Here is a 26,868-nt window from a genome sequence, read left to right as displayed (position 1 = left end):
GAAAATGAAGAGATGTTGGTGTGTGGGAAAGACTAAAAGTTATAAGTAAATCAAAGCATTTTTTGAATAATCACCTACAGTACTTGAAAATGTCTTAACAGGAAGTAAGCCATCTTTTTGTTGTTGTTATTGTTATTTTTGTTAATACATTTTGTTTTCTATTGTTGTTATTGAGTTGTTTCAGACATAATTGACTCTTCGTGATCCCATTTGGGATTTTCTTGGCAAAGATACTGGAGTGGTTTGCCATTTCCTTCTTTAAATGACTTGCCCAGGGTCACACAGCTAGTAAGTGTCTGAGGCCAGATTGGAATTCATGAAGATGAGTCTTTCTGATTTCAGACCCCACACTTCATCCACAGTGCCACTTAGTTGTGTTTTCTATGCTACACTCACTGTCTAATACTGATCTCTTTATTGTAACAAAGCAAAACAACAAAGCAAAATTGATTGACAAAAGAAGTGTTTGACAGTGTAAACCACATTTAACAGGGCTGAGTCTCTTTCCTAAGAGTGAGGGTGTTCATTTTGTCTTATCTTCTCTAAGACCAAGTTTCATTATCTCTTCTTCATCTGAGTTCAACTGCTTTTAATTCTGAGATACACATACATACATTTACACACATATACCCATATATGTATATATAGATAAAATTAAATATTTGTAGTAATTGCGTATATTGCTGTCCTACTTTCTTCCCTTTGAATCACTTCATACAAGTCTCAGGAAGCCATTTTTAACTAATATAATCATGTATATTAAGTAGGTAGTATTATAACTCATTGTAACTACTGACATTTGTCTAATGATTTCAAATCAACTTACTAAGGCTTTTGAGTAAATATATAGTTTTTCATATGTTAAAATTTTAGTTTCATTCACCTGGCAAGAGAATACATTAGTCTCTCCCAAATAAAATGAAATTGTCATTTTCAGTGGAGATCTTTTTCATTGAAGTTTTTTTTTTTCACTATCCAAAGTGGAATGACTTGTAAGCACCATCTTAGTCAATCTGATGAATTGATAACTTCGTTGTAAGTTAACAACAACAAATCTGTCTTTTTTTTTTTTATGGTGGTGTAATGAACCCCTGCGGTTGGCAAAGCAGACTTAAAGTATAATATTCTTTAATATGAGGGCAGTTAGATGGCTCAGTAGATAGAGCGCTGAGCCTGGAGTCAGGAAGACCTGTGTTCAAATCCAACTTCAGACACTTAGTAGTTGTGTGACCCCTGAGTAAGCCACAATCTCTGTTTGTCTTAATCTGCTGAAGAAGGACATGGCAAATTACTCCTGTATCTTTGCCAAGAAAACCAAATGCACGATTAGGTTCATGGGATCATGAAGAGTTGGACATAATTGAAAACAATTCTTTAATACTTCAAACATCTATGATTTCCATTCATATCAGTAATAATTCTGGCCATGTCAATCATCATATCCCCATGCCTTAGTAAGTGATTTTTGTGGGTTGTTTTAAGCAAAAAAATAGCAATCATCTGTTGGCCAATTTTCTAGTGATGAATTGTACTAATATTATCCAGGCTGGTCTGTGAAACGTCAAGACATAAAATTTATTCTTTTTCCTGAACTCAAAGACTTCCCATCTCAGTAAGTTCTTACAGACCACTTCAGCTGATGTACTCTTTGAGAACAGAGTTTCACTTCTAAGCAATGATGATGTTATCAGAATAGGATATAATTTAGCGGCTTAATTAAGTATTTGGGCCAATTTTCAAAACAATTCAACTTTACTTAAAGTCTTCTAATTCTGCAGATTTTAAGTGAATGAAGTTACATATATATGCATATATATACACATACATATATATACATACGTAGATATATACATACAGATGTCTATGTCTGATTCATCTTTTACTCAGCCAATTCAAGGGAATGAAATTTTACTTTTATATTTCTTTAAAACATTGAGTCCTATTTAATCAATAAAACATGAAATGATAGTTGAATGCACTTTCATTATAATCTAAAAATAATAATTTGGCCAAATGCTATGATAAACTGATGTTTTTAAGTTTGCAAAAGCCCATCATTAAATAGAATGAAGGGTCAGAAGAGCCTCTTCCATTAACTTCTGAAAGTGAGTCAACATATTGACTTATGTACTTACTTCTCGGGGCAACTAGCTATAACTTCTTCATTTCTGTTTCCACAGATCAACTGAATTATATTCTGTGCTTTGGTAACAAAACAAGTGTTTTCTTCGACATTTCCTCCCATAAAAATTTGTAAGAATGTTTTAAAGATACCTAGGCTCCCTGACTGCCAATTAGAAAGCTTTTGTTTGGCAGCCTAAGAATTGTATAGTTGAAGGCAATCAAATTTTCTATGGGAAATTCTTCTCAGATGTGGAACCAATCATTTTGGGAGCCTTTCAACATTTTGACAAGAGACTACATTTAGGCTTTAAGTGTGGCTTGGCTGTTAAAATGCCTGAGGTCAATTGAACTGATTGATTTTTATATATTCATTTGTTTATATTCATTTTAAGTATTTATATGTATATTCATTTTTTTATATTCATTTGTTCTTGTAATAATTTAGTTCTCTTCCCCCCCCATTTGGAAATAAAATGGAGCCTGCAAGAAGTAGCTTTGAGAAAATGATGTGATTGTTCACAGGATATACATCTAGAGATCAACTTGCATCTTTCAAATGAACTCTGGTTTCCTTGGGCTATACAGAGAATGCTCTAGAAGATAAACCTTCATTATATCTTAACAGATGGGATAAAAGTCTGTCAGAATTAGGGTCATATCTGAATTATAGCACATCTTATTGCTGTCAAATAATATACAAGTAACACAAAGTATTGCTTGGTAGAAATTCCAGATCACATGATTAAACAAATACACAAGAACAATTTATATTTAGCCTATCATTTCTTTGGAAAAAGAAATAGTGTAGTAGAAAAAGCACTGAACATGGAGCCAGTAAAGGCATGGGTTCATTTTTGTCTTTGGCATTTATTAGCAATGTGGTCATGGACAAGTGATTTAACCTTAAGCCTCACATTTCCTCATTTGGAATAATGTACTGGCAACACTTGCTTCAAAGAATTGTAAGAAATGAATGATATAATACCTATAAAGCAATTGATAAACCTTAATGTATTAAAAGTGAATATTTAAATTATCTTTTTTTTATCAGCATGGGGAATTCTAGAGGTGCTAGTTACTCCTTCCACTGATAGAGGTTAACAATCCACCTATGACTTAGTAGGTTGTTGCCTGAAGCACACAGAAATTAAGTGTCTCCATGGTACATGGACATACAGTAAATATGGCAGGATTTGAACCTGGGCCTTCCTGACTTGAAGCCCACAACTCTATCCATTATTCCACAATGTCTTCATACATGCTGTAGCAATATTGGTTATTCATTATCATTGTGTGTTTCTGGAGTCCATGAGAATTAATTTGAAACATTTTCCTTGAAATGTTGAGAGAATCACAGAATTTCAGGGTTGGAGGGGACCTCAGAGGCTATCTACTTGTAACTTATACCTGAACAAGTATCTCCTCTACAATGTCCTTGGCAAGTGTTAATCTAGCTTTTGGGCAAATACCTCCAATGAAGAAGAAACTGCCAGAAGTCGTTTCTACTTTGGGATAGCTTGAATTTCTGGGAAGTTTCTCCTGAAATCAAGCCAAAATTTGCTGTTCTATGACTTACAACTCTAGTTTCTAGTTTTGTCATTTGGGATGAAGCTGAGCAATACTAGTATTTCTTATATATCACAGCCCTTCAAATACTTGAGGACAGCTATCCTGTACCTCCCTCAGTCTTCTCTTGGCTAACACCCCCAGATTCTTCAGACGACTTTCTTACAGCATTTCAAGGCCTGTCGCCATTCTGGTCTCCCTCTTCTATATGCTGCTTAGTTTATCAATGCCCTTCATTAAGTGGGACACTTGGGACTGAACACAATATTCCAGGTATAACCAAGGTAGAGAATATTAGGCTCTATCTTGTCTTGAACACAAACTTCTATTAATGTATCTGTAGAACACATTCACTTTTTTTTTTTTGGCTGTGACTCATATTTACCTTGTGATTCTCTAAAACTTGAAGATTTTTCTGACAAAGTTCTGTATAACTCTGCTTCACCTATGTTGTGGTTAGAGGTTGATTTTTATTTTTAACACAAGGTCCTTGAGGGCAGGGTATGGTGCTCTATACAGCACACTTTATACAGTAGATGCTCAATAAATATTTATTGAATTGAATTGACTTGATCTCAAGTAGATCAGTAGAAAAAGCTTTTATTATATATGCCAGGCACTGTGTTAAGCATTGAGAACACCACTAGCAGACAGTCCTTACTTTCAAAGAGCTTACATTCTAATTGAGGGCTGGTGTGGGTACTTCCTCCAATTTGATTTATTCAATTTAATCTCATATGATTTGAGTCAAAATTTTAGCCTGAGAAAGATCTTTTCGTATCATTACTCTTTCATCTATTTTGTTGAGATATCCTTTCTATCTTTGTGCCACCTGCCATCTATACTTGATCCATGTCACTTATAAAAATGTTAAGTGGCACAGGACCAAGAACAGATCCCTAGGGCACTCCATTAGAAACTTTCCAATCTGACATTGGACCATTAATCTTATCTGAATGGGTATGGATATTCAACCAATCACCCGTCTAAGTAACAGTGTTATCACTTAACCCACATCTATCCATATTGTCCACAGAGATGGCATGAGAAATTATCAAATATTAAATTAAATTCTTGGTAAACCATATCTACACTATTTCTCTGATATAACTCTATTAACCTTATTGAAAAAGGAAATTATACTGCTCCAGTATAACCTGTACTTAAGCAGTCATACTGGCACTTTGTGATCTGTTTCCTTTTATAGATGGTCACTAACCATATTTTATTAATACTTTCTATAATATATTTTCAGCAGTTGATGTTATGTAAACTCACTTTTAATAGTTTATGCTTTCTTTCCTTTTTTTTTAAATGGTGATGTTTGTCCTTCCCTAGTCTTATACATTCTCTCACCTGTTCTTCATGATCTTTCAAAGAGAATTGAAAGTGATTCAACAATCATAACTAATAGTTCCTTAGGTACCCCTGGATGCATTTTGTCTGTGCCTGGTGTGACTTGAACTCATCAAGAACCATTTACTTATAATCATCATTCTTTTTTTTTTTTTTTTGGCAGGGGAGGATAAAGGGGGTGGTAGGTGGTGACTTACAAAGAAAATAGAAGTAATATAAAAGTTCTGTTCAGTTCAATAATTCAACATCCAACAAACATTTATTAAGTGCCTACTATGCCCCAGATAGTGCTGTGCTAAAAAGAAAGCAAGGAATCTGAAATCCATAAGTAGGGCGAGAGTATATACCAGAAAAGGAGTGGAACTTAGCTTCTATTAAGAGTAGACCTGGAATCCTCATTTCAGGGAACAACCCATGATCCATTTTGACTGGAATGTAGAATGCATCAAGGACAATGGTGTGAAATAAACAACAACAATAAAATTCATATAGTACTTCAAGATTTGCAAAGCACTTTATAAGTATTATCTCATTTTATCTTCACAACAACTCTGGGAGGCAGGTGCTATTTTTATCCCATGTACATAAGGAGAAACTGACACATTCAGAGATTAGGTGCCTTGTGCAAGGTTACACAGCTAGTGAATATTTAAGGCTGGATTTGAATGTATGTTTTCCTGACTCTAAACCTAGCACTCTATCCACTGCTCCACCTAATTGTTCCTGGAAAGAGGCATTGGAGCCAGATTAAGAATGGCTTTAACTGTGAGGCTGAGGCATTCATATTTTATCCTACAAGCAACAGGAATCCCCTGTAGGTTTTTGAGGGAGATGGTAACATGGTCACACCTGTGTTTTAGGAAGATTGCTTTACATCTTTGATATAGAGGAGGAGAGTAGAGAGAAAGTACAAATAGGAAGAAGAATTAGAAGACTATTTCTATTGTTCAGGAAAGAAGTAGTGAGGCCCAGAACTAGCATAGTAATCTTGTAAATGAAAAGGGGACAACTGTGAAATATGTAGTGGAGGTAGATAGGACAGGATTTGACAACAGGTTGCCTTTTAAAATGAACCAAAGGATCAAGAATTTTGCTAAATTTACAAAGCTGCAAAGTTTTGCTATATTTGCTAAATTTATTAACTGAGGATGGTGCTACCCTTAGATGTAGGGGCATTTGGAGATGAGGAATGAGGAAGCTAATTAGATCTCTGTGGATATGCTGAATTCAAGAAACTTGGGAAAACATGTATAAACTGATGTAAATGGATATAACCAGAACTAGGAGAAGAATTCATGGCATAATAGCTATATTTTTTAAAGAACAACTTTAAAAGACTTAAGAACTCTAATCAATGCAACAACCAAACATGATTCCAAAAAGCTAATGAAGGTAATATGCCATGAAAATGTATAATTCATAGTTGGCCATATGGGATAAGGATTTAGAAAACAAATTAGAATGAGAGACAGAGAGAAAAAGAGAGAGAGAGAGAGAGAGAGAGAGAGAGAGACAGAGAGAGAGACAGAGAGAGAGACAGAGAGAGAGAGAGAGACAGAGAGACAGAGAGAGACAGAGAGAGGAGAAAAAAAGAAAAGAAGACAAGAGAAGAAAAAAAAAGACACAGACAAGGTATAACCTTTGGGGACATGCGCAATCACAGGGTAGGAAATAGGTGTACAGGCATAGAGAAGAAAAAAGTAGAGTTAGGTAGCAGTAGAATCACTATTTTGCTAGAAATTCATAGTATCTATTAATATCTTGGACAGCTAGGGGGCACAGTAGAGAGAATACTGGACTTGGAATCAGGAAACCATATCTTCATGAGTTCAAATCCAGCCTCAGAAACTTACTAGCTGTGCAAATCTGGCAAATAAATTAATCCTGTTTGCCTCAGTTCCTCATCTATAAAATGAGCTGGGGAAGGAAATGGCAAACCACTCCAGTGTTTCTGTCAAGAAAACCCCAAAATGAGGTCACAAAGAGTTGGATGGGACTGAAACAACCCAGCAACAACAAATGAATGTCTTTGCTTGCCCCTCCCCTCAAAAAATAAATTGTTTTGAGGATCTTTTGACAATTATTACTGTGCAGAAATAATTCTGCATAAATTTATGGAGGTTTGCAAAGGCCACATAAGTTAGTAGAGGGGTAAAATTTGGAAAACCAGGTTTTTGGTCACTGTCCTACCTCTTGGTGTAGATATAGGGAAGTAAAATCTTTATAATTTTTAAGACCTTTTCTCCATTTCCATTTCATTCATATGGTGAAGTCCAAAAGATTTTGAGGGACTGAGTGAAGCCAAAATGCCCCAGACACACACAATATTTTGCTCTTTGTTGGAAAGCAGCAGCCAGTATTGTTTGGAGGTAACACAAACCAACAATTAGACTTGAATTTTGTAAAAAAAAGACTTTTTAACCTTAAAAAGTTAAGGTCCCACTACCAATTTATGATCTCTAATCTCAATGAGACCTTCACGGCAGCAAGAGAATCCTTTTTACTCCTCTCAAGGGCTGTTCCAAAGTTTTCTTCTCTCATCAAACCTCCTACATCATTCTCTCTCCTTGCTATTGCAACTGATATCCCCTCCATCTCATACTTTACCGAGAAAATTAATACCATTCATTGAGAACTTCCTTTTCTTATATGCCCTACATCTTCCAATCCTTTGATATTATCCTCATTTTTTCCTCCTTTATTACAGTCTCAAATAATAAGGTGATGCATCTTCTCACCAGGGTCAACCCCTCTACTTATATCCTTTACTGCATCTCCGTTAGTTTATTTCCCGGGCACCATCTTTTCCATCTCTCAAATCTTTAATCTCTCCCTCTCTACTGACTTTTCTGTAGCCACAAATAGGCCTAAAAATACTATTTTGAGTTTAATCTACATTATTAACTTTTTATTAATCACTTTCTTAAGTCTACATAACCAACAAAACAGTAAATCAAGTTCAGATTTGTAGCATTTGCCTTTTTTCAACATAAATGCTCATACTAAAATTTTAATAATTAAATTTTATGAGCTAGTTTGAGCTTACTCCAGTATACCCTAAACCTCTGCCAGGAGTCCTCCGATATTTTATCTTCATACTCAATCACTCAGTGACCTCATCACCTTCCCTGGGCCAATTTATCCCTTTTATGTAGACAATTCTCAGATCTGTACATCCAGCCTTTGTCTCTCTCCTGGGCTCTGTTCCCACATTATAAACTTCCCTGTTGGCACTTCAAACTCAACATGTCCAAAATTGAACTGATTATCGTTCCCTCTAAATGCACCAGCCTCCTGAACTTCCTTGTTTCTGTTGAGGCATTATGATCATTTCAGTTATCAATGCTCACAAACTCAGATCATTGTCAGCTCTTCACTTTCCTTCACCCTACCTATCTTATCATTTGCCTTTTATTGATTCTACTGTAACTACATATTTCACATCTTTCTTCACATACACAGCCACTACCTTAGCTGAAGTCCTCCTCCTCTTTCTCCTGAACCATTACAACAGTCTGCTAATCTGTCTCTTTGCTTCAAGACTCTCCTCTTTCCAAACCATTCTTCATACACCTGTCAAAATTATATTCCTAAAAAAACATGTCACAACTCTGCTTAATAAATTTCAGCAGTTCCTTATTACTTTTAGAATCAAATATAATCAATTCTTGGCTCCAACATAGCTTTCCAGTCTAATTACACGTCATTCTCCTTTACATACCCTACAATCCACCCCTACTGGTTGTTTTGCTATTCCTCACATAAAACATTTCATCTCTTGACTGTGCCTTTGCATAGAGTGGTTGCTATTCCTGGAATGCACTTCCTCTTCACCTCTGTCTCATAGAATACCCAAACTTACCTTCCTTCCAAGCTTACCTCAAATGCTACCTATTTTATAAGACCTTTGCTAATATTCATAGCCATTATTTCCTTCTTATCCTTACCCACACCAAAAACAAAACAAAACAAAACAAAATACTTCTTTGTAATCATTTTGTATATATATTTTCATATATATATATACATATATATATACATATAATGTGTGTGTGTGTGTGTGTGTGTGTGTGTGTGTGTGTGTGTAGTCTCTTCTAATAAAATGTAACCTCCTTTAGGACAAGGATTACTTTATTTTTCTCTTTGTATCTCTAGCATGTAGCACACTGTCTTGCAAATAACAGATTTTTGTGAACTGCTTGTTAACTTGTTGATATATTAATAGGTCAGATAGAAACTTGGGACAGAGATGTTTATCCTTCTTCCTGGAAGAAATAAGTTAAATAAGTAGATTTAATTTTAGCTTCGAGTCAGTCTACTTAGATATTGATGCATGGCCCTTGATTGCATGATGGTTCACAGTCTAAACTAAGACTAAAGAGCCCTCAGAAAGGAAAGGCCTGTAAAATTTTACACCCAAGCCAATGGGGGCCAACAGGGTAATTTGGTTCCTTGAAGAGATGGAATCCAGAGGCTGGTTGTAGAGTGAAGTGAGGCAACCATGAGACTAATGGAGGCTCTGGATGTATATTAAGAAGAAATCAATAGCCTTATAGTATTATGGTTGTAAATTCCCCTGGCCACACTTTTCCTTATGAATGTGCCTTGGCTACATGAGGCCCTACCTTTTCATAGCTTTTCTCTAGCTATAAGAGTTTCCTATTTATGTACCTTCCATGTGAGGGCCCTAACCACATGAGTTCCTGACCCATGTTCACTAGCCATAGATGTTGCTTACATGACTTCTCTGTGTAGCTACTAGCCATATTTATTTCCTATATTTATCCCTCTTTCTCAATGCATGTTCCCTAAGCAGGCCTACTTTTTTCCTTGATGACAAGTGCATTTGTGGGGGTGAAAGTTGTACCCAGGCTTAAACAGGGGGCAATTTTGTATGACTATTTTTATTACCAAGCTATTTCATTAAATATCTTTGCTTGGATCCAATATTATCCTCCAGATGATTAATAGTAGTAAACAAATCTAACAGGAAGACTTGTGAGCTATCATCTGAAATAGATGTACCCTCAAGGCACATCAAACCTAGGGTAAACTTTCTGGGGTGCCTATGTGCAAACTGTGATGCTCTTGGGTACTACATATGTCTGACCCTGTTCAAATTGGAAAACCTCTTGGAATCTCAGTTTCCTTGAATAGAAAATGGGGATAATAGTACCCGTTCTACCTATTTGATAGAATTATGAGGATCAAAGCAAATATGTGGAAATATTTTATAAATGGTAAAACATCTAAAAACGAAGATATTAAAATGAAGACTACTCTAAATGATATATAAAGCATTCTGCCCTTAAAATTCTGTGATTTTATGATGTAACAGTTCTAACAATACCAACCTTCATGGCTTGTAATAACAAACACCATTTTCTGGGAAACTATATACTATTATAAAAACCATACAGACAGTCTATTAAAATGCTAGACCATAGATCCTTTGAGGCAGGTCTCAAGGAACCTGCAGTATATCCTATAGGATTCTTTAAGGTTTAGTCATGTGGGGCCCAATTCATAAATTGCCCTCACAGTAGACTGGGGAGACTAGTCAGTGGCATTGAGGAAAGCAAAGGCAGCTCCTTATTATTAAAAATAATTCAGAACAAATTCATTTCGAACATAAAGTGTTTTGGGACTTCAGAAAACTTAAATCAAATCCCAATATTATTCTTTCCCTGTTAGTTTTATTACTTATCAGATTCTAAACAATTAGCAACACCTGATTAGTTTTCTTAGTCTTTTATTGGGCCTTTGCTATATTGTATTTTTCTCAGGACTGAGGCAAAGCCCATTTGCTTTTCTGAAAACTTTGCCAGATGTCTCATTTGTCTGATAGTGGGTCTGTATGAAATACAAATGATTGGCATTTGGGAGAGTCAAAGTTTCTGTCTGGCTCTGCATACTCAAGTTATTTGGACAACAATTAAAAAGATAAAAAAAAGAACCCCACAAATAATGTATGTAATAACAATAGTTTACATTTTATAATATTTTAGGCTTATCAAATAGCTTTTTCCTCACAATGGCCTTGTGATACACATAATCCTAATAGAATATAAGTAACTCTGTGAGGTACGTGCTATTGTTACACTCATTTCATAAATAAGAAGGTTGAGGCTTCTATAAAATTTTATCTGCCTATAGTAACACACTAAGTAATTGTTAACGCCAGAATTCAAATCAGGTCTCCTGCACCCAATCCTAGCTTTCTTTCCTGTAACCAAACCAATTTTCATATGAAGGCATTGCCTCTGACCTAGAAAGGGGAGTACCTAATTTTTCTTTCATAGGAATTGATTTCTCCCATTTGTAATATTTGGGAGTGATTGTTTTCCCCACATACAAAGAACACGAGCTTTTTGATTTGACAGGGGGAAAAAAACCTTGAATGAAAGAGGGAAAAAAAAATCACTTTTCTCTCTTAGTACTTCATGGGGTAGCATTAATCCATTTCTGATCTAACTTTTTTTTGGAGTCATGCAGTATAAAACAAGATATTGGGAATGTTTCCAAGACATCTTTTGAGTAGGAGTTAGAAAATGTAGACAATTAAAGCTCCTGGGCTGCCTTGACCCTTTTAAATACCTCCTGGCAGGTGATGTTCTCCATTCATTCCATTAAATTACCTATGAGATGGAGATTTTGCCAATGTTCATTTGAGGAACTAGTCCTAGAAAATATTCTGCCCTATGGTTGCTGCCACCTGCAATTAGTTAAGATATGCTAATTTGGGACTTAGTCCTTACTTAATGCATACTACTGCACCCTATCCAATACCCCAGATTCTTTTCACAAAAATTGAAGGAATCTTATATACTATGAGTAATAGTGGAGAGAAAAGGAACTCAGTGTTATAAAGAAATGAACAAGGTAATAAAGCATTTAAAAAAAAGAAATATCCAAAGAAGGAAGATCTTGTTTTTAGATTGCCAGAAAGTTATTTTCTTGCAATAGGGGACCATTTATTGTTATAGTGCCAATGCTGAACAGGTGAAATTGGTGTAATTTAGTTCTTGTAAAAAGGTACAGAGGCACTTAGAATAAGAAACTTTTTTTGAATGACAGCTTTTTCTAAATTATTAAGTGCATCAATTGTTCTATAAACTGAGAATCCAGACATGAATGGTGGATAATAATAGACTCCCCCCCCCACTTAATGATATTTTATTTTTCCCAATTACATATGAAGACAGTTTACAACATTCATTTTTATAAGATTTTGAGTTCCACATTTTTCTCCTTCCCTTCTTTCTTTCATCTTCCCCCAAGACAGCAAGCAATCTGATATAGGTTATACATATATAATCATGTTAAACATACTTCCACATTAATTATGTTGTGAAAGAAGAATCAGAACAAAAGGGGAAAAATGAGAAAGAAAAAGCAAGAAAACAAAAAAAATTAAAAATAGTATTCTTCAATCAGCATTCAGACTCCATATCTATTTCTCTGGATGTGGATAGCATTTTTCATCATGAATCATTTGAAATTGTCTTGTATCATTGTGTTGCTAAGAATAGCTAAGTCCATCATAGTTGATCATCCCATAATGTTGCTCTTTCTGTACACAATGTTCTCCTGGTTCTGCTCACTTCACTCAGCATCAGTTCATGTAAGTCCAGCTTTTTCTGAAATCTGCCTACTCAACATTTCTTATAGTACAATAGTATTCCATTATAGCCATGTATCAGAGCTTGTTCACCCATTCCCCAATTGATGGGCATCCTCTCAGTTCCCAATTCTTTGCCACTACAAAAAGAGCTACTATAAATATTTTTGTGCATGTGGGTCCTTTCCCCTTTTTTATGATCTCTTTAGGATACAGACCTAGTAATGGTATTGCTGTATCAAAGGGTATGCACAGCTTTATAGCCCTTTGGGCATAGTTCTAACTTACTCTCCAGAATGGTTGAATCAGTTCCAATAATAATGTTTCAATTTTCCCACATTTTCTCCAAAATTTATCATTTTCCTTTTCTGTCATTTTAGCCAATCTGGTAGATGTGAGGTGGTACCTCACAGTTGCTTTAATTTACATTTCTCTAATCTATAGTGATTTAGAGCATTTTTCCATATCACTATAAAAAGCTTTAATTTAATCTAAAACCTGCTCATATCCTTTGACCATTTATCAGTTGGAGAATGACTTGTATTTTTATAAATTTGAATCAGTTCTGTATATCGTTTCTGATTTCCTTCTAATCTTGGTTGCTTTGGTTTTGTTTGTGCAAAACCTTTTTAATTTAATATAATCAAAATTATCCATATTGCATTTAATAATGCTCTCTCTTGTTTGGTCATAAATTCTTACCTTCTTCATACTTCAGACAGGTAAACTATGCCTTACTCTCCAAATTTGCTTATGGTATCACCCTTTATTTCTAAACAATGTACCCATTTTGACCTTATCTTGGTATACGATGTGAGATGTTGGTCTATTCCTGGTTCCTGCCATACTATTTACCAATTTTCCCAGTAGTTTTTATCAAATAGTGAGTTCTTATCCCAGAAGCTAGAGTCTGGGTTTATCACAGAATAGATTACTATAGCCATTGACTACTGGGTTTTGTTTACTTAATCTTTTCCATTGATTCACAATTCTATTTCTTAGCCAGTACCAGATAGTTTTGATTATTACTGCTTTATAATATAGTTTGAGATCTGGTATTGCTAGGCCACCTTCCTTTACATTTTTTTTTATTAATTCGCTTGTCCATTTGTTCTTCCAGATGAATTTTGTTATCATTATTTTTTTACCTCTATAAAATAATTTTTAGTAATTTGATTGGTATGGCACCAAATAAGTAAATTAATTTAGATAGACTTGTCATTTTTATTAGATTGGCTTGGCCTTGCCCTGGGCAATTAATATTTTTCTACTTTAGGTCTGACTTTATTTGTGTGAAAAATTGTAATTGTGTTCAAAAAATTCCTGGGTTTGTCTTGACAGGTAGACTCCCAAATATTTGGTATTGTCTATAGTTATTTTAAATGGAATTTCTCTTTCTATCTCTTGCTGCTGGGCTTTCTTGGTAATATATAAAATGCTGATGAATTATGTGGGTTTTTTTATATCCTCCAACTTTGGTAAAGTTATAGCTATTTCAAAGTTAGTTTTTTAGTTGATTCTCTATGATTCCTTAAATATAACATCATATCATCTGCAAAGAGTGGTATTTTGTTTCCTCATTGCTTATTTTAATTCCTTCAGTTTCTTTTTCTTCCTTTATTGCTAAAGCTAACATTTCTAGTACAATATTGAATAATAGTGGTGATAATGGGCATCCTTGTTTCAGCCCTGATCTTATTGGGAAAGATTCTAACTTATTCCCATTACATATAATGCTTGATGATGGTTTTAGATAGATACTACTTATCATGTTAAGGTAAACTCAATGTTTTCCTCTGCTCTCTAGTGATTTTAATAGGAATGGGTGCTATATTTTGTCAAAAGCTTTTTCTGTATCTATTGAGATAAATATGTGATTTCTATTAATTTTGTTATTGATATGGTCAATTATCCTGATGGTTTTTCTAATGTTGAACTAGCCCTGCATTTCTGGTATAAATCCCACTTGGTCATAGTGTATTATCTTGTGATAATTTGCTATAATCTCTTTGCAAATATTTTATTTAAATCTTTTCCTCAATATTAATTAGGAAAATTGGTCTATAATTTTCTTTCTCTTTTTTGGCTCTTTCTGGTTTAGTATCAGCACCAGATCTGTGTAATAAAAGGAATTTGGTAGCACTTCTTCATCTATTTTTCCAAATAGTTTATATAGTATTAAAACTAATTGTTCTTTAAATATTTTGTAGAATTCACTTGTAAATCCATCTGACCCTGGAGAATTTTTCTTAGGTAGTTCATTGATAGCTTGTTCAATTTCTTTTTCTAAAATGAGGTTAGTTAGGTGTTTAATTTCCTCTTCTTTTAAACTGGTAATTTATATTTTAGTTATATTCATCCACTCCACTTAAATTGTCAAATTTATTGGCATACAGTTGGACAAAATGGCTCCTAATTATTCTATAATTTCTTTTTCATTTTTGATACTGGTAATTTGCTTTTCTACTTTCTTTTTTTCTAAATCAAATTAGCCAAAGGTTTATCTATTTTATTGCTTTTTTCATAAAACCAGCTTTAACTTTTATTTATTAGTTCAATTGATTTCTTACTTTAAATTTTATTAATCTCTTCTTTGATTTTCAGAATTTAATTTGGCATTTAATTGGGAATTTTTAATTTGTTCTTTTTCTAGTTTATTTTTAGTTGCATGCCCAATTCATTGATTACATCTTTCTCTACATTTTATTCATGTAAGCAATTGGATATATAAAATTTCCTCTAAAAATGTCTTTGGCTGCCTCTCACAAGTTTTGGTATGTTGTCTCATTATTGCCATTCTATTTGATGAAATTATTGATTATCTCTATTGTTTGACCCACTCATTTTTTGGGATTAGTTAATTTAGTTTCCAAATAACTGTTGGTCTATCTTTCCATGGCCCTTTTTACAGGTAGTGCTTATTACATCATGATCTAAAAAGGAAGCATTTACTATTTCTGCCTTTCTGTATTTGATTGTGAGGCTTTTATGCACTAGTACATGTTCAATTTTTGTGTAGGTGCCATGTATCACTGAGAAAGAAAAAGGTATACTCTTCTCTATCACCTTTCTATCACCATAATTTTCTCCAGATGTCTATCATATCTGGCTTTTCTAAAATTCTATCCACCTCCTTAACTTCTTTCTTATTTATTTTGTGGTTAGGTTTATCTAGTTCTGAGAGGGGGAGGTTGAGGTCCCCCACTAGTATACTTTTGCTGTCTATTTCTTTCTATAATTCACTTAACTTCTCTAAGAATTTGGATGCTATACCACTTGGTGCATATATGTTTAGTATTGCTATTACTTCGTTGTCTATGGTATCTTTTAGCAAGATGTAGTTTCTTTCCTAATCTCTTTTAATTAGATCCATTTTTGCTTTTGCTTTGTCTGAAATGAAGATTGCTAGCCCAGTTTTTTTTTTTTTTAACTTCAGGTGAAGCATAATATATTCTGCTCCAGACTTTTACCTTTACTCTGTGTGTATCTCTCTGGTTCAAATGTGTTTCTTGTAAACAACATATTGTAGGATTCTGGTTTTTGATCCACTCTCCCATCCACTTCTGTTATAAGGGAGAGTTCATCCCATTCACATTCACAGCTATGATTACTAACTGTGTATTTCCCTCCATCTTATTTTCCCCCCAACTTATACTTTTCTCTCTCCTTTAACCCTGTCCTTTCTCCCCAGTGTTTTGCTTCTGACCACTGCCTCCCTCAATCTGTCCTCCCTTCTATCAACCCCCCTTTTTCTTTTAATTTTCCTTTCCTACTTCTCTCCTCTATTCTGCCCTCTCTTCTATCAGTACTCCTCCCTTTTCTTTTCCCTTTTCCCTCCCATTTCCCTGTAGAATAAGATACATTTCTATACCCAACTGAATGTTTATGTTATTCTCTCTTTGAGCCAAATCTGATTAGAGTAAGGTTCCAACTATGCTCACCCCCTTCCTTCTTTTCTTCTACTGTAATAGGTCTTTTGCACCCCTTCATGTGATGTAATTTACCCTATTATGCCTTCCCCTTTCCTGTTCACCCATTATAATCCCTTTTTTTTATTCCTTAATGTTTTTAAATCACATCAAAGGCAACTTTTCCTCACATCCTCTGTTTATGTACAATAATTCTAGCTGCCCTAACAGAGATACAGTTCTCAAGAGTTACAAGTATCATTTTCTTGTGTAGGGCTGTAAACAGTTTAACTTTATTGAATAACATTTTTTTTCTTTACTACCTTTTCATAATTCTCTTGAGTCATGTATTTGAAGATCAAATTTTCTGTTCAGATCTGGTCTTCTCATCAGGAAATTTGAAAATCCCATATTTCATTGATCTTTTTATTTTCATTAATCTTTTCCCTTGAAAGATTATGCTCAATTTTTCTAGGTATTTCTAGGTATTATTACTTTACCCTTTGGTTCTAGCATATCAGGGCAGTTTTCTGTGATAATTTCTTGAAAGATGCTGTTCAGACTCTTTTTCTGATCATGGCTTTCAGGTAGTCCAATAATTCTTAAATTATCTCTCCTGAATCTATTTTCCAGCTCAGTGTTTTTTCCAATGAGATACTTTACATTTTCTTCTATTTTTCATTCTTTTGATTTTGTTTGACTGATTCTTGATGTCTCACAGAATCAATAGCTTCCATTTGCTCAATTCTAATTTGTAAGGAATGATTTTCTTCAGTTAGTTTTTATACTTCTTTTTCCATTTTGCCAGTTTCTACTTTTTATGGAGTTTTTTTTTTTCAGTGCATTTTTTTTTCATTTGGCCAATTGTATTATTTAAGGAATATTTTTTCTTCAGTCAATTTTTTGTTTTTCCTTTTCCAAGCTGTTTACGTTCTCTTGCCTACCTGACCTTTTCCCCCCATTTTTTTCTTCTACCTTTCTTATTTAATCTTTAAAAATCTTTTTGAGTTATCCCAAGAAGGTTTTTGGGCTTGAGACCAATTCATATTCCCCTCTGAGTTTTCACATGTAGGCATTTTGATATTATTGTCCTCCTCTGAATATGTGTTTTATCTTCCCTATTACCATAGTAGCTTTCTATGGTCAGGGTTCTTTTTCATTTTTTGGCCTCATTTTTAGCCTATTTTATGATTTTTAAAGTTGATCTCTGCTTGTAGGGGTTAGGAGGCACTGGCCAAAACTTTTTGCACTCAGGGCCAAAGGCCTGATGACTGGCTTTCTGCTCCTTTGTGGCCTCAAGACTTGCCCACTACACTGGGGTGGTCCAGCCTAATTGTAGCCTTATAGCTGGTTTACTGCGCCACTGGCTTGCTTAGGCAGGACCAAGAGACCTTGGCTGCTGATGGCAGTGCTGTGGCTAAAAGCCTCCCACTGGTTTGCCCAACACCATCTGTGCTGTGCTGAACTCCCCTTTTATCAAAGTGAAATAGACCTTTCCTGAAGTCCTTTTTAGTTATCTTAACCTGGAAAATTGATTAACTCTATCTTTTTGTGGGTTATGCTGCTCCAGAATCCATCTAGAGGCTGGATTTAATGTTGTTTCCAAGCAAGAGGTTGGGCAACTTCCTTACTTCTATCTGCAATCTTTTCTCTGTCTAATAATAGATTTCTGCTGATAAAATAAAAGACAATATATTAGTTTTGCTGCCCTTTCAAATTCACAAAGAGGCTTTTTCCAGTCCCTGCTCTTTTTAACCCACCAATAAAAGGATTCACTCTTCTATCAATAAGTCAGCAGCACCAATTAAGCAATTACTCTTTGTAGAATTCTATGAAACTACAGATAAAATACTGGAAGATTGAATACAAATACAGTGGCAGATTCTATATCCTGGGATGAGAGAAACTAGGAGTTGGAAAGTATCTCAGGAGACCATCTAATTCAGCCTGTGATAGAAGCAGGCACATCTCCTACAATATCCTGGAATCTGGGAAGGGGGGGGTAAAACTGCAGCCTTGATGCTACATACAACCTTCTAGGTCCTTGGGTACAGCCTTTTGACTGAGCACAAATTTTACAGAGCAAATCCTTTTATTAAAGTGATTTGTTCTGTAAAGTTTGGGTTCAGTCAAAGGGCCACACTTGAGGACCTAGGGGGGCCACATGTGGCCTTGAGGCCACAGGTTCCCCCCCATCTTAGATAATAATAATTTAGCTTTTACTTAATAACCACCAATAATGGGGAACCCACTACCTTCTGAGTAAGCCTTTAATCTACCCCATACATTAGAAAAATATATCTTACAGAGAAATCTGCCTTTGCAATTCCCAATCATCTGTCCCAGTTCTGTTCTCTGGAGTTAAGCAGAATAAATAAAATCCCTTCAATATCCTTAAAGAAGGCTATCAGGATTGTCTTCACAATCCAAGTTTTCTCTTCTCTAAGCTAACCATCTCCAGTCCTTCAACTGGTCCTCCATTGTACTGTCTTTAATCCCCTCACTATCCTTGCCACCTTCCTCTGGATGAACTTCAAGTCACTGTGATAGCTCACAAACAGTATGGTTAGTTTTTATGAATACAATGAGAATTATACAAGATTCTGTACAACCAAAACTTTATTCAGGCTCTGTTCATGTAATAGTGACTCCCTCTGAAGGAGAAGGACCTGCCTGGTTGTTGACTGAGAAGTAATGTTGTTTGTCTATGTGAGTTCAACTATAAGCTTAGATGCAGCTTCTGAGCTTAGAAGAGAACTGAGCTGAATTGTTGCTTGGGTGCTCATTGTTCTTTTGGTCAAAAATTATCATTTAACTGCTATCTTCTTGACATAAAACATCCCTAACTCCTACAAATTTCAAAGTCTTCAGCTAAAATAAAATGTACAATGTCATATGTAGTACTCAAGGCACAACATGACACACAAATGAGTTTTTCAAGAAACTTTTCCTCGTTAAAAGCATTTTCTAAATCTGTATCTTCACAGAAGTTATACTCCACAAATTTATTCTGTGTTTACTTTTACTGGTCCAGTAGAAGATACAATTTATCTAACTCAATGTTCTGTCAGTCAATAAGAATTTATTAAGCACCTAAATATTTGTCAAGTATTGTGCTAAACATTGGAGCTAAAAAGAAAAGCAGGGAAAAAAAACATATTCTCTCTCTCTCTCTCTCGGCAATTGGAGTTAAGTGACTTGCCCAGGATCACACAGCTAGTAAGTATCAAGTGTTTGGTCTGACAGCAGATTTGAACTCAGGTCCTCCTGATTTCAGGGCCAGTGCTCTATCCACTGCACCACCTAGCTGCCCCAGAAAAACCATCTCTTCAAGAAACTCAGAGTCTAATAGGGGAGACTATATACAAATAGTTATGTACTAACAAGATATAAGGATAAATTGGGGACAGTTTCAAGGAAAGGGACTAAGATTGAGGAAGATTGGGAAAAAAAATCTTACAGAAGGTGGAATTTTAGCTTAAAATTGAAGTAAGTGAGGGAATCCAGGAGGCAGAGATGAAAAGGGAGAGAGTTTGAAGTATGAGGGACAAATATTGAAAATGTTCAGAGTTGGGAGATGCCATATCATGTGCAAGGAACAGCAAGGAGGTTGTGTCACTGGATCACAGAGTATATGATAGAGGGAGTAAAGTAGAAGAAGAAGAGAAAGGTAAGAAGGAGCCAGGTTATGAAGGCCTTTAAAAGCCAGACACACTATTTTATGTTTGATCTTGGAGGTAATGGAGTATCACTGGAGTTTTTTGAAGGTGGAGTGGCAATTAACATGGTCAGAACTATGATTTAAAAACATCAATTTAAGAGCTGAGTGGCGGATGGGTTAGAGTGGGGTGACACTTGGAAGACCAATAATTAGTCCATTGCAATAGTCAAAACATGAGGTAATGAAGTCCTGCACCAGCATGGTGGCAGGGTCAAAGGAGAAAAGAGGGCATATGCTAGAGATGTTAAAAAAGTAGAAATGATAGGAATTGATAACTGATTAGATAAGGGGCAATGGTGAAAGAGAGTGAGGAAGCAATGATGACAACTAGGTAGAGAACCTGGTTACTGGGAGAAAGGTGGCACCCTTCACAGTCATAAGGAAATTAGGAAGAGAAAGTTTCTTTGGAAAATAATGAATTAAATGTAAGGCATGTTGAGTTTAAGATATCTGCAGACTATTCACTTTGAGATATAAAACCAGAGATCAGGAAAGAGGTTAGGGCTGGAAAATTAGATCTGAGAGTCATATGCTTAGAGAAAATAATTGAAACCATAGGAGCTGATGAGATGAACAAGAGAAATAGTATAAAGGGTGAAAAGATAAGGCCTGGATTAAGCCTTGTCAGTCCTCCAAGGTTAGTGGGCAGGTGTATAAAGATCCAGCAGAGAAGACTGGGAAGGAGAGGTCAGACATATAGGAAGAGAACCAGGAGAGAGTAGTTTCACTAAAACCTAGAGAAGAATGTATCAAGGAGAAGAGGGTGATTAAAAAGTGTCAAAGGGTTCAGAGAGGTCAAGAAGGCTGTTTGAGAAAAGGCCATTAGATTTGGCAATTAAGAGGTCATAATAACTTTGGAGAGAGATTCATCAAATAAGGGGGGTATTAAAGGTGGGGGAGGAGCATGGAGGGTGCCATGGTAGGGGTAAGATGACACTCATGGACTTTTAGGTGACAGGAGAGGGTACCTGGATAGAGTGGCTGCTGAGGGAGGCACATTCAGGCAAGGCAACCCCTATAGGTGTCTGAAGAGGATACGAGGCAAAGGCATTTAATGAAATAGCATTATATAAAAGTATCAAGAATATTTTCCCCATAAACCTGGGGCACACTCTCCCATAAATACAAATCTCTTCAGTGGTAAAAGTGAACATGTATGGAAGAATACTCATGTAGAAAACAGCAAACATATATAATACTATTGACCACTCTCTCTTCCTCCATGTTCTCTCCTCTCTGGGTTTTCATGACACTATTTCCTCATGGTTCTCCTCTTACTTGACTCACCACTTAATTTTTGCTAGTTCATAATCCATATCATGGTTCTTAACTGTGGGCATAACCCCAGAACTCTACCCTGGACCCTTTCCTTTTCCCTCTACACACTGTCTTAGCAGGAATGTCAATCACTCAGCTGGCTTACCACATGATGCTGACAACACTACAAAATGTGGTGGAACCAGGTTAAAATGTAATTAGGAAATATTTAATAAAATAAATAAGAATACAATAAAATAAATAATATTACACTTTGAAACCTAGTCAATATGTGGCCTACATAATCTTTATGTACTGATTCATGGCCCCCATTTCTATTTGAGTTTGACACCACTACTCTTAGTAGCTTTATCAGTTTCCATGGGTTTAATTATCATCTCTACACAGATGACTCCCAGATTTACATATCCATCCCTAGTATCTTTCCGGAGGTCCTGATTCACATATCCACCTATCATACATTTCAAACTGGACACCCCATAGGCATATGTCCAAAATAGAACTAATTATTTTTTCATCCAAATTGTCCCTCTTCTTATTTTATCTGTTTCTGCCTAGAGCACTATATCTTTCCAATCACCCAGGTTCACATTATTGGCATTATCCTGAACTGCTCACTCTCCCTCACCCCATGTATCCCATCAGGTGCCAAGTCATCTCGTTTCTGGTTCCATATCTCTTTCATCTATTCTCTTCTCACTATTCACAAAGCCACCACTCTAGTTCAAGCCCATATAACAATATCCTGAACTACTGAAATAGCTTTTAAATTGGTTTGCCTTAAGTCTTGTCCCTGACTTCACTCTAAAATACCCTCCACAAAGTTACTAAGGTGATTTTCCTAAAGCAAAGTTTGGACCATATCGCACCCCTACTTAATAAACTCCAAGTACTCCTTATTGCTCAGTATAATGCCTGGAATATAGTAAGGGATTAATAAATTCTTGTTTACTTATTGACTTTAAGATAATTTTTTAAAAAACCCTCATTTTATTTGAATTTGAAAGGTCTTCACAGACTAGCCCCAATCTGCCTTTCATTCCTTATTATATATTATTCCCCTTCATGCATTTTGTCTTTCAGACATTTGGTATTCTTATTATTCAGCATGCATGTCTTCACCTCCCACCTACCTGCCTTTGAGTAAGCTTTTTCATATGTCTGGAATATACTGCTTTCTCACCTCTGTCCCTTTCCTCTCTTCAAAACAAAATTTAGATGTGATCTTCTAAGACTTTTCTTAATCTCTCTTCATTGGCTTGTGGCCTCCCTCCCACTCCTGAATATATACACACATTATATAATATTTATGCAGATAGATAAAGTTCCTATATAATTTTCTATAATAGAACTAAACTCTTAATTGATAAGGATTATTTCATTTCCCCCCCTTTGTATACCCAGAACCAAGCATAATGCCTAGTATATCACAATAAATACTTCATAAATACTTGATACCTGCTTACTTAATTGACAACCAGAGTGCACATGTGAAGGAGTAATGACTTTCAACTCAGCAAGATTACTGGGATGTCATCACAATATGCCCACAGGTCTATTCCTATTTAATCTCATGTATCCTTTAGTCTCTGCCATGTGACTGGTGTTTGATCAGTTTGTGATTGGTGATGTGTAGTCTTTGTCTGGCATTGGGCCCTGTTCATCTCATGAGGCTGTGGCTTTACAATGTTTTTAAGGGCCTAAGACCAATTGCTAGCATAATGTGATAGCCCCATTGATCCCGGTTTATGGAATGTCTGCTTCCAGCTTTTGTATTAAAGTTAAGTGGCTTTGACTTAAACCATTTATCTTTAAGATTAAAACCTAGAGCTTCAAGCTTTTTTTAATTTTTTTTTTAGCATACCCTCATACATCTAGTCAATGGAGACTAGGGGAAAACATTGTGCTACTTCTTCTCTCCCATGAGGAGATTCTGTGTGTCCTGATTGTCAGGCTTTTTATCTACAAAAGGAGAATCCAAGAAGCTATGTATTTGGAAAAGCAGTCAACCAGCTAAGTGTGGTGTGTTGGCTTGAAGCCTGTTTTTAACTTCTGTTTCCTGCTTATTAACAGTAGTGTCTCTATTTGACCTAGGATTAAAATGGAAGAGATGGATTAGTGATATGGGATTGGAGTCAGGCATCAAGTTCAAGGGCCAGCTTTGAGTATCACAAAGAAAATAAGTCACTTCTATTACCAGTCCTCAAGTGTCTAGAAGTAGGGAGGACTTTTATCTTTCTCCCTTCGTCACTGATCTCCAGGTTGTAATCTGGACTTCTCTATCATACTCCTGAAACTTCATCACAGAATTTACTTCAACTTTTGACTTCACACCTTGGAAAGACCTTCACCCTCACCCTCAGTTCCCATTATTTGACTGGATGGCTTTTTCCAGAACCTCCACTTAAGAAGGGTCCCCAGGTAGGTTATCACTTCATTTCTCACCAGGTTATAATTTGATCTCCTTCATCCTGTTTCCATTCTGGGCACTTTCTTCCCTTGCCTTTCCAGCATCCTTTTGTTTGTTATCTTCCTCATTAAATGTAAGCTTCTTGAAGGAGCTTACATTTTAATGACTGACTTTCTTTTTGCTTATATTTGTATCCCCAGTGCTTAGCACAATGTCTGACACATAGTATATGCTGAATAAATGTTTGGATTTTAACTCAGTTATTAATGGATGATTGATAAGCTGATTCCAATAAGCTTTATTTTTAGGGACCATTTTAATAAATCAGTCTGTCTGGACTTGAGACCCTCTCATTTTTTCCAATTCTGGAATTTTTTTTATCTTCCATGAAAATAAATAGATGAGGAAATAATAGAGGAACAAAACCCCCTAGACTGAGCTACTTTGTGGTATAGCTCTCCACCACAATTCTTCATTTCAAATTCTTTACTTTATTACTTAAGTGGCTAGAAGCAAAACATTCTAGGCTTTGAGCAAATCCATTAACATAGATCCAGAATCTTGGAAAGAAAGGGGATAGGGATAAAGATGTGTCAATTATACATCATGGTTCTCCCAAGTTTTGAGTATTTCTTTGTCTTGGTAATTTATTTCTAATTCAAAGTCAGAGAATCTAGTCTTCAGCTCTCTGTGGCCTGGGACCAGAAATATATTATTATAAAAAAAATGTCATTGAAAAGCAAAGGGAAAAAATTCCCTGTAGTTTGGTGAAATAGAATTTGACCTTTTCAGGAATTTAAAAACATATTAAAAACATAGATTTAAATCTGTAAGGAAAATGTCTGTGCCAAGGACAAGCGATTTCTCTTGTTTCCATAATCATCACAAAACATCATCCACATATTTGTACTAACCATCACTGCAAAACTTTTAGTCCAGGCTCATCCTGGCCTAGTCCAACTCACCAGGATGAGAGAAGTCTAAGTTCCTGAGGCTCTGAACCCACAAATGAGTGAGCTCTATGCTGAAAGTTTTTTTCTCAATTGTTCACTACTTTGTCTTCCTATTTGCCACATACTCCCTCAGTTCCTGTAAACATATTCACTGTCAGTTACTTGCTTAGCCATTTGAGACCTGTCTTCCCTTGTTCCTTTACTCCTTTTACTCTTTGTCACTGAGCTGTATGCCTAATTAGATATTCTATCTTGGTCTAACTTCTAGTGTTTGTATTCTAATGTTTCTTATTGTTCACCTGCCTTCCCAGATTCTCATATTTTGCATAAGTCCTATACTTTACTTGTTTCTCTAAGCTTCATATCATGACTTGATAAGATATAATCTTAATTTATTTATTATCCTCTAGCATATGCTCTGGGGCTGCTATCCCAACCCTAACTTGCACTTGCAGGCTGGGTCCCCAGATCATAGGTGCTATTTCTTTTATTTTTTTAAAATTTATTCTTATTTATTTTTAGTTTCCAACATTCACTTCAACAAGATTTTGAGTTCCAAATTTTCTCCCCATCTCATCCCAACCCCCACCCCAAGATGGCATGCATTCTGTATACCCTTTCCCCTAACCTGCCCTCCCTTCTATCTCACCCCCCTTCTTCTCTTATCCCCTTCTATTTTCCTGTAGGGCAGGATAGATGTCTATACCTCATTTCCTGTATTTCTTATTTCCCAGTTGCATATGAAAACAATTTTTTTAAACATGTGTTTTTAAAACTATGGGTTCCAATTTTTTTCCCTTCCTCCCTCCCCACCCAACCTCATTGAAAAGGCAAGCAACTTGATACAGGTTATACATGTGTAGTCATGCAAAACACTTCCATAGCAGTCATATTGGGAAAACTAAGTATATTTCCCTTCATCTTATCCCACCCCCCATTTATTCTATTCTTGCTTTTGACCCTGTCCCTTCTCAGAAGTGTTTGCTTCTGATTACCTTCTCCCTCAATATGCCCTCCCCTCTATCATCCCCCTGCTCTCTTGTCCCCTTCCCCCCACCCTATTTTCCTGTAAGGTTATATAGATTTCCATACCCAATTGAGTGTGTATGTTATTCTTTCCTTAAGCCAAATCCAATGAGAATAAAATTCACTCATTCCCTCTGACCTTCCACCATTTCCCCTTCATTGTAAAAGCCTTTTCTTGGATGTTTTATGTGAGATAATTTATCCCATTGTACCTCTCCCTTTCTCCTTCTCCCAGTATAATCCTCTCTCACCCCTTAATTTTATTCTTCAACTAACCTTGTGCCCTCTGTCTTTCTGTCTGTCTGTCTATCTATCTATCTATCTATCTATCTATCTATCTATCTATCTATCTCTATATCTCTATATCTGTCTATATTTATCCATCTATCTATCTATCTATCTATCTATCTACACACACATATAATTTTTACCCTCCAATTTCCCTAATAGTGACAAAGGTCTCATGAGTGACAAATACTATCTTTCCACACAGGAATGTAAGCAGTTCAATCTTAATAAGTTTCTTAAGTTTTCTCTTTGCTGTTTACCTCTTCATGTTCCACTTGAGTCTTGTATCTGAACATCAGATTTTCCATTCAGCTTTGGTCTTTTCATCAAGAATACTTGAAAATCTCCTATTTCACTGAATGACCATTTCCCCCCCTGAAGGATTATACTCAGTTTTGCTAGGTAGGTGATTCTTGGTTGTAATCCTACCTCCTTTGCCCTCCAGCATGTTATATTCCAAGCCCTCTGGTTCCTTAATGTAGAAGCTGCTAAATCTTGTGTTATCCTGATTGTGTTTCCACAGTACTTGAATTGTTTCTTTCTGGCTGCTTGTGATATTTTCTCCTTGACCTGGGAATTCTGGAATTTGTCTACAATATTCCTAGGAGTTTTCCTTT

This window comes from Vombatus ursinus, unplaced genomic scaffold (assembly GCF_900497805.2).
Source record: "Vombatus ursinus unplaced genomic scaffold, bare-nosed wombat genome assembly UNPS02014772.1, whole genome shotgun sequence".
Taxonomy (NCBI): domain Eukaryota; kingdom Metazoa; phylum Chordata; class Mammalia; order Diprotodontia; family Vombatidae; genus Vombatus; species Vombatus ursinus.
Note: the sequence above shows the minus strand (reverse complement) of the source record.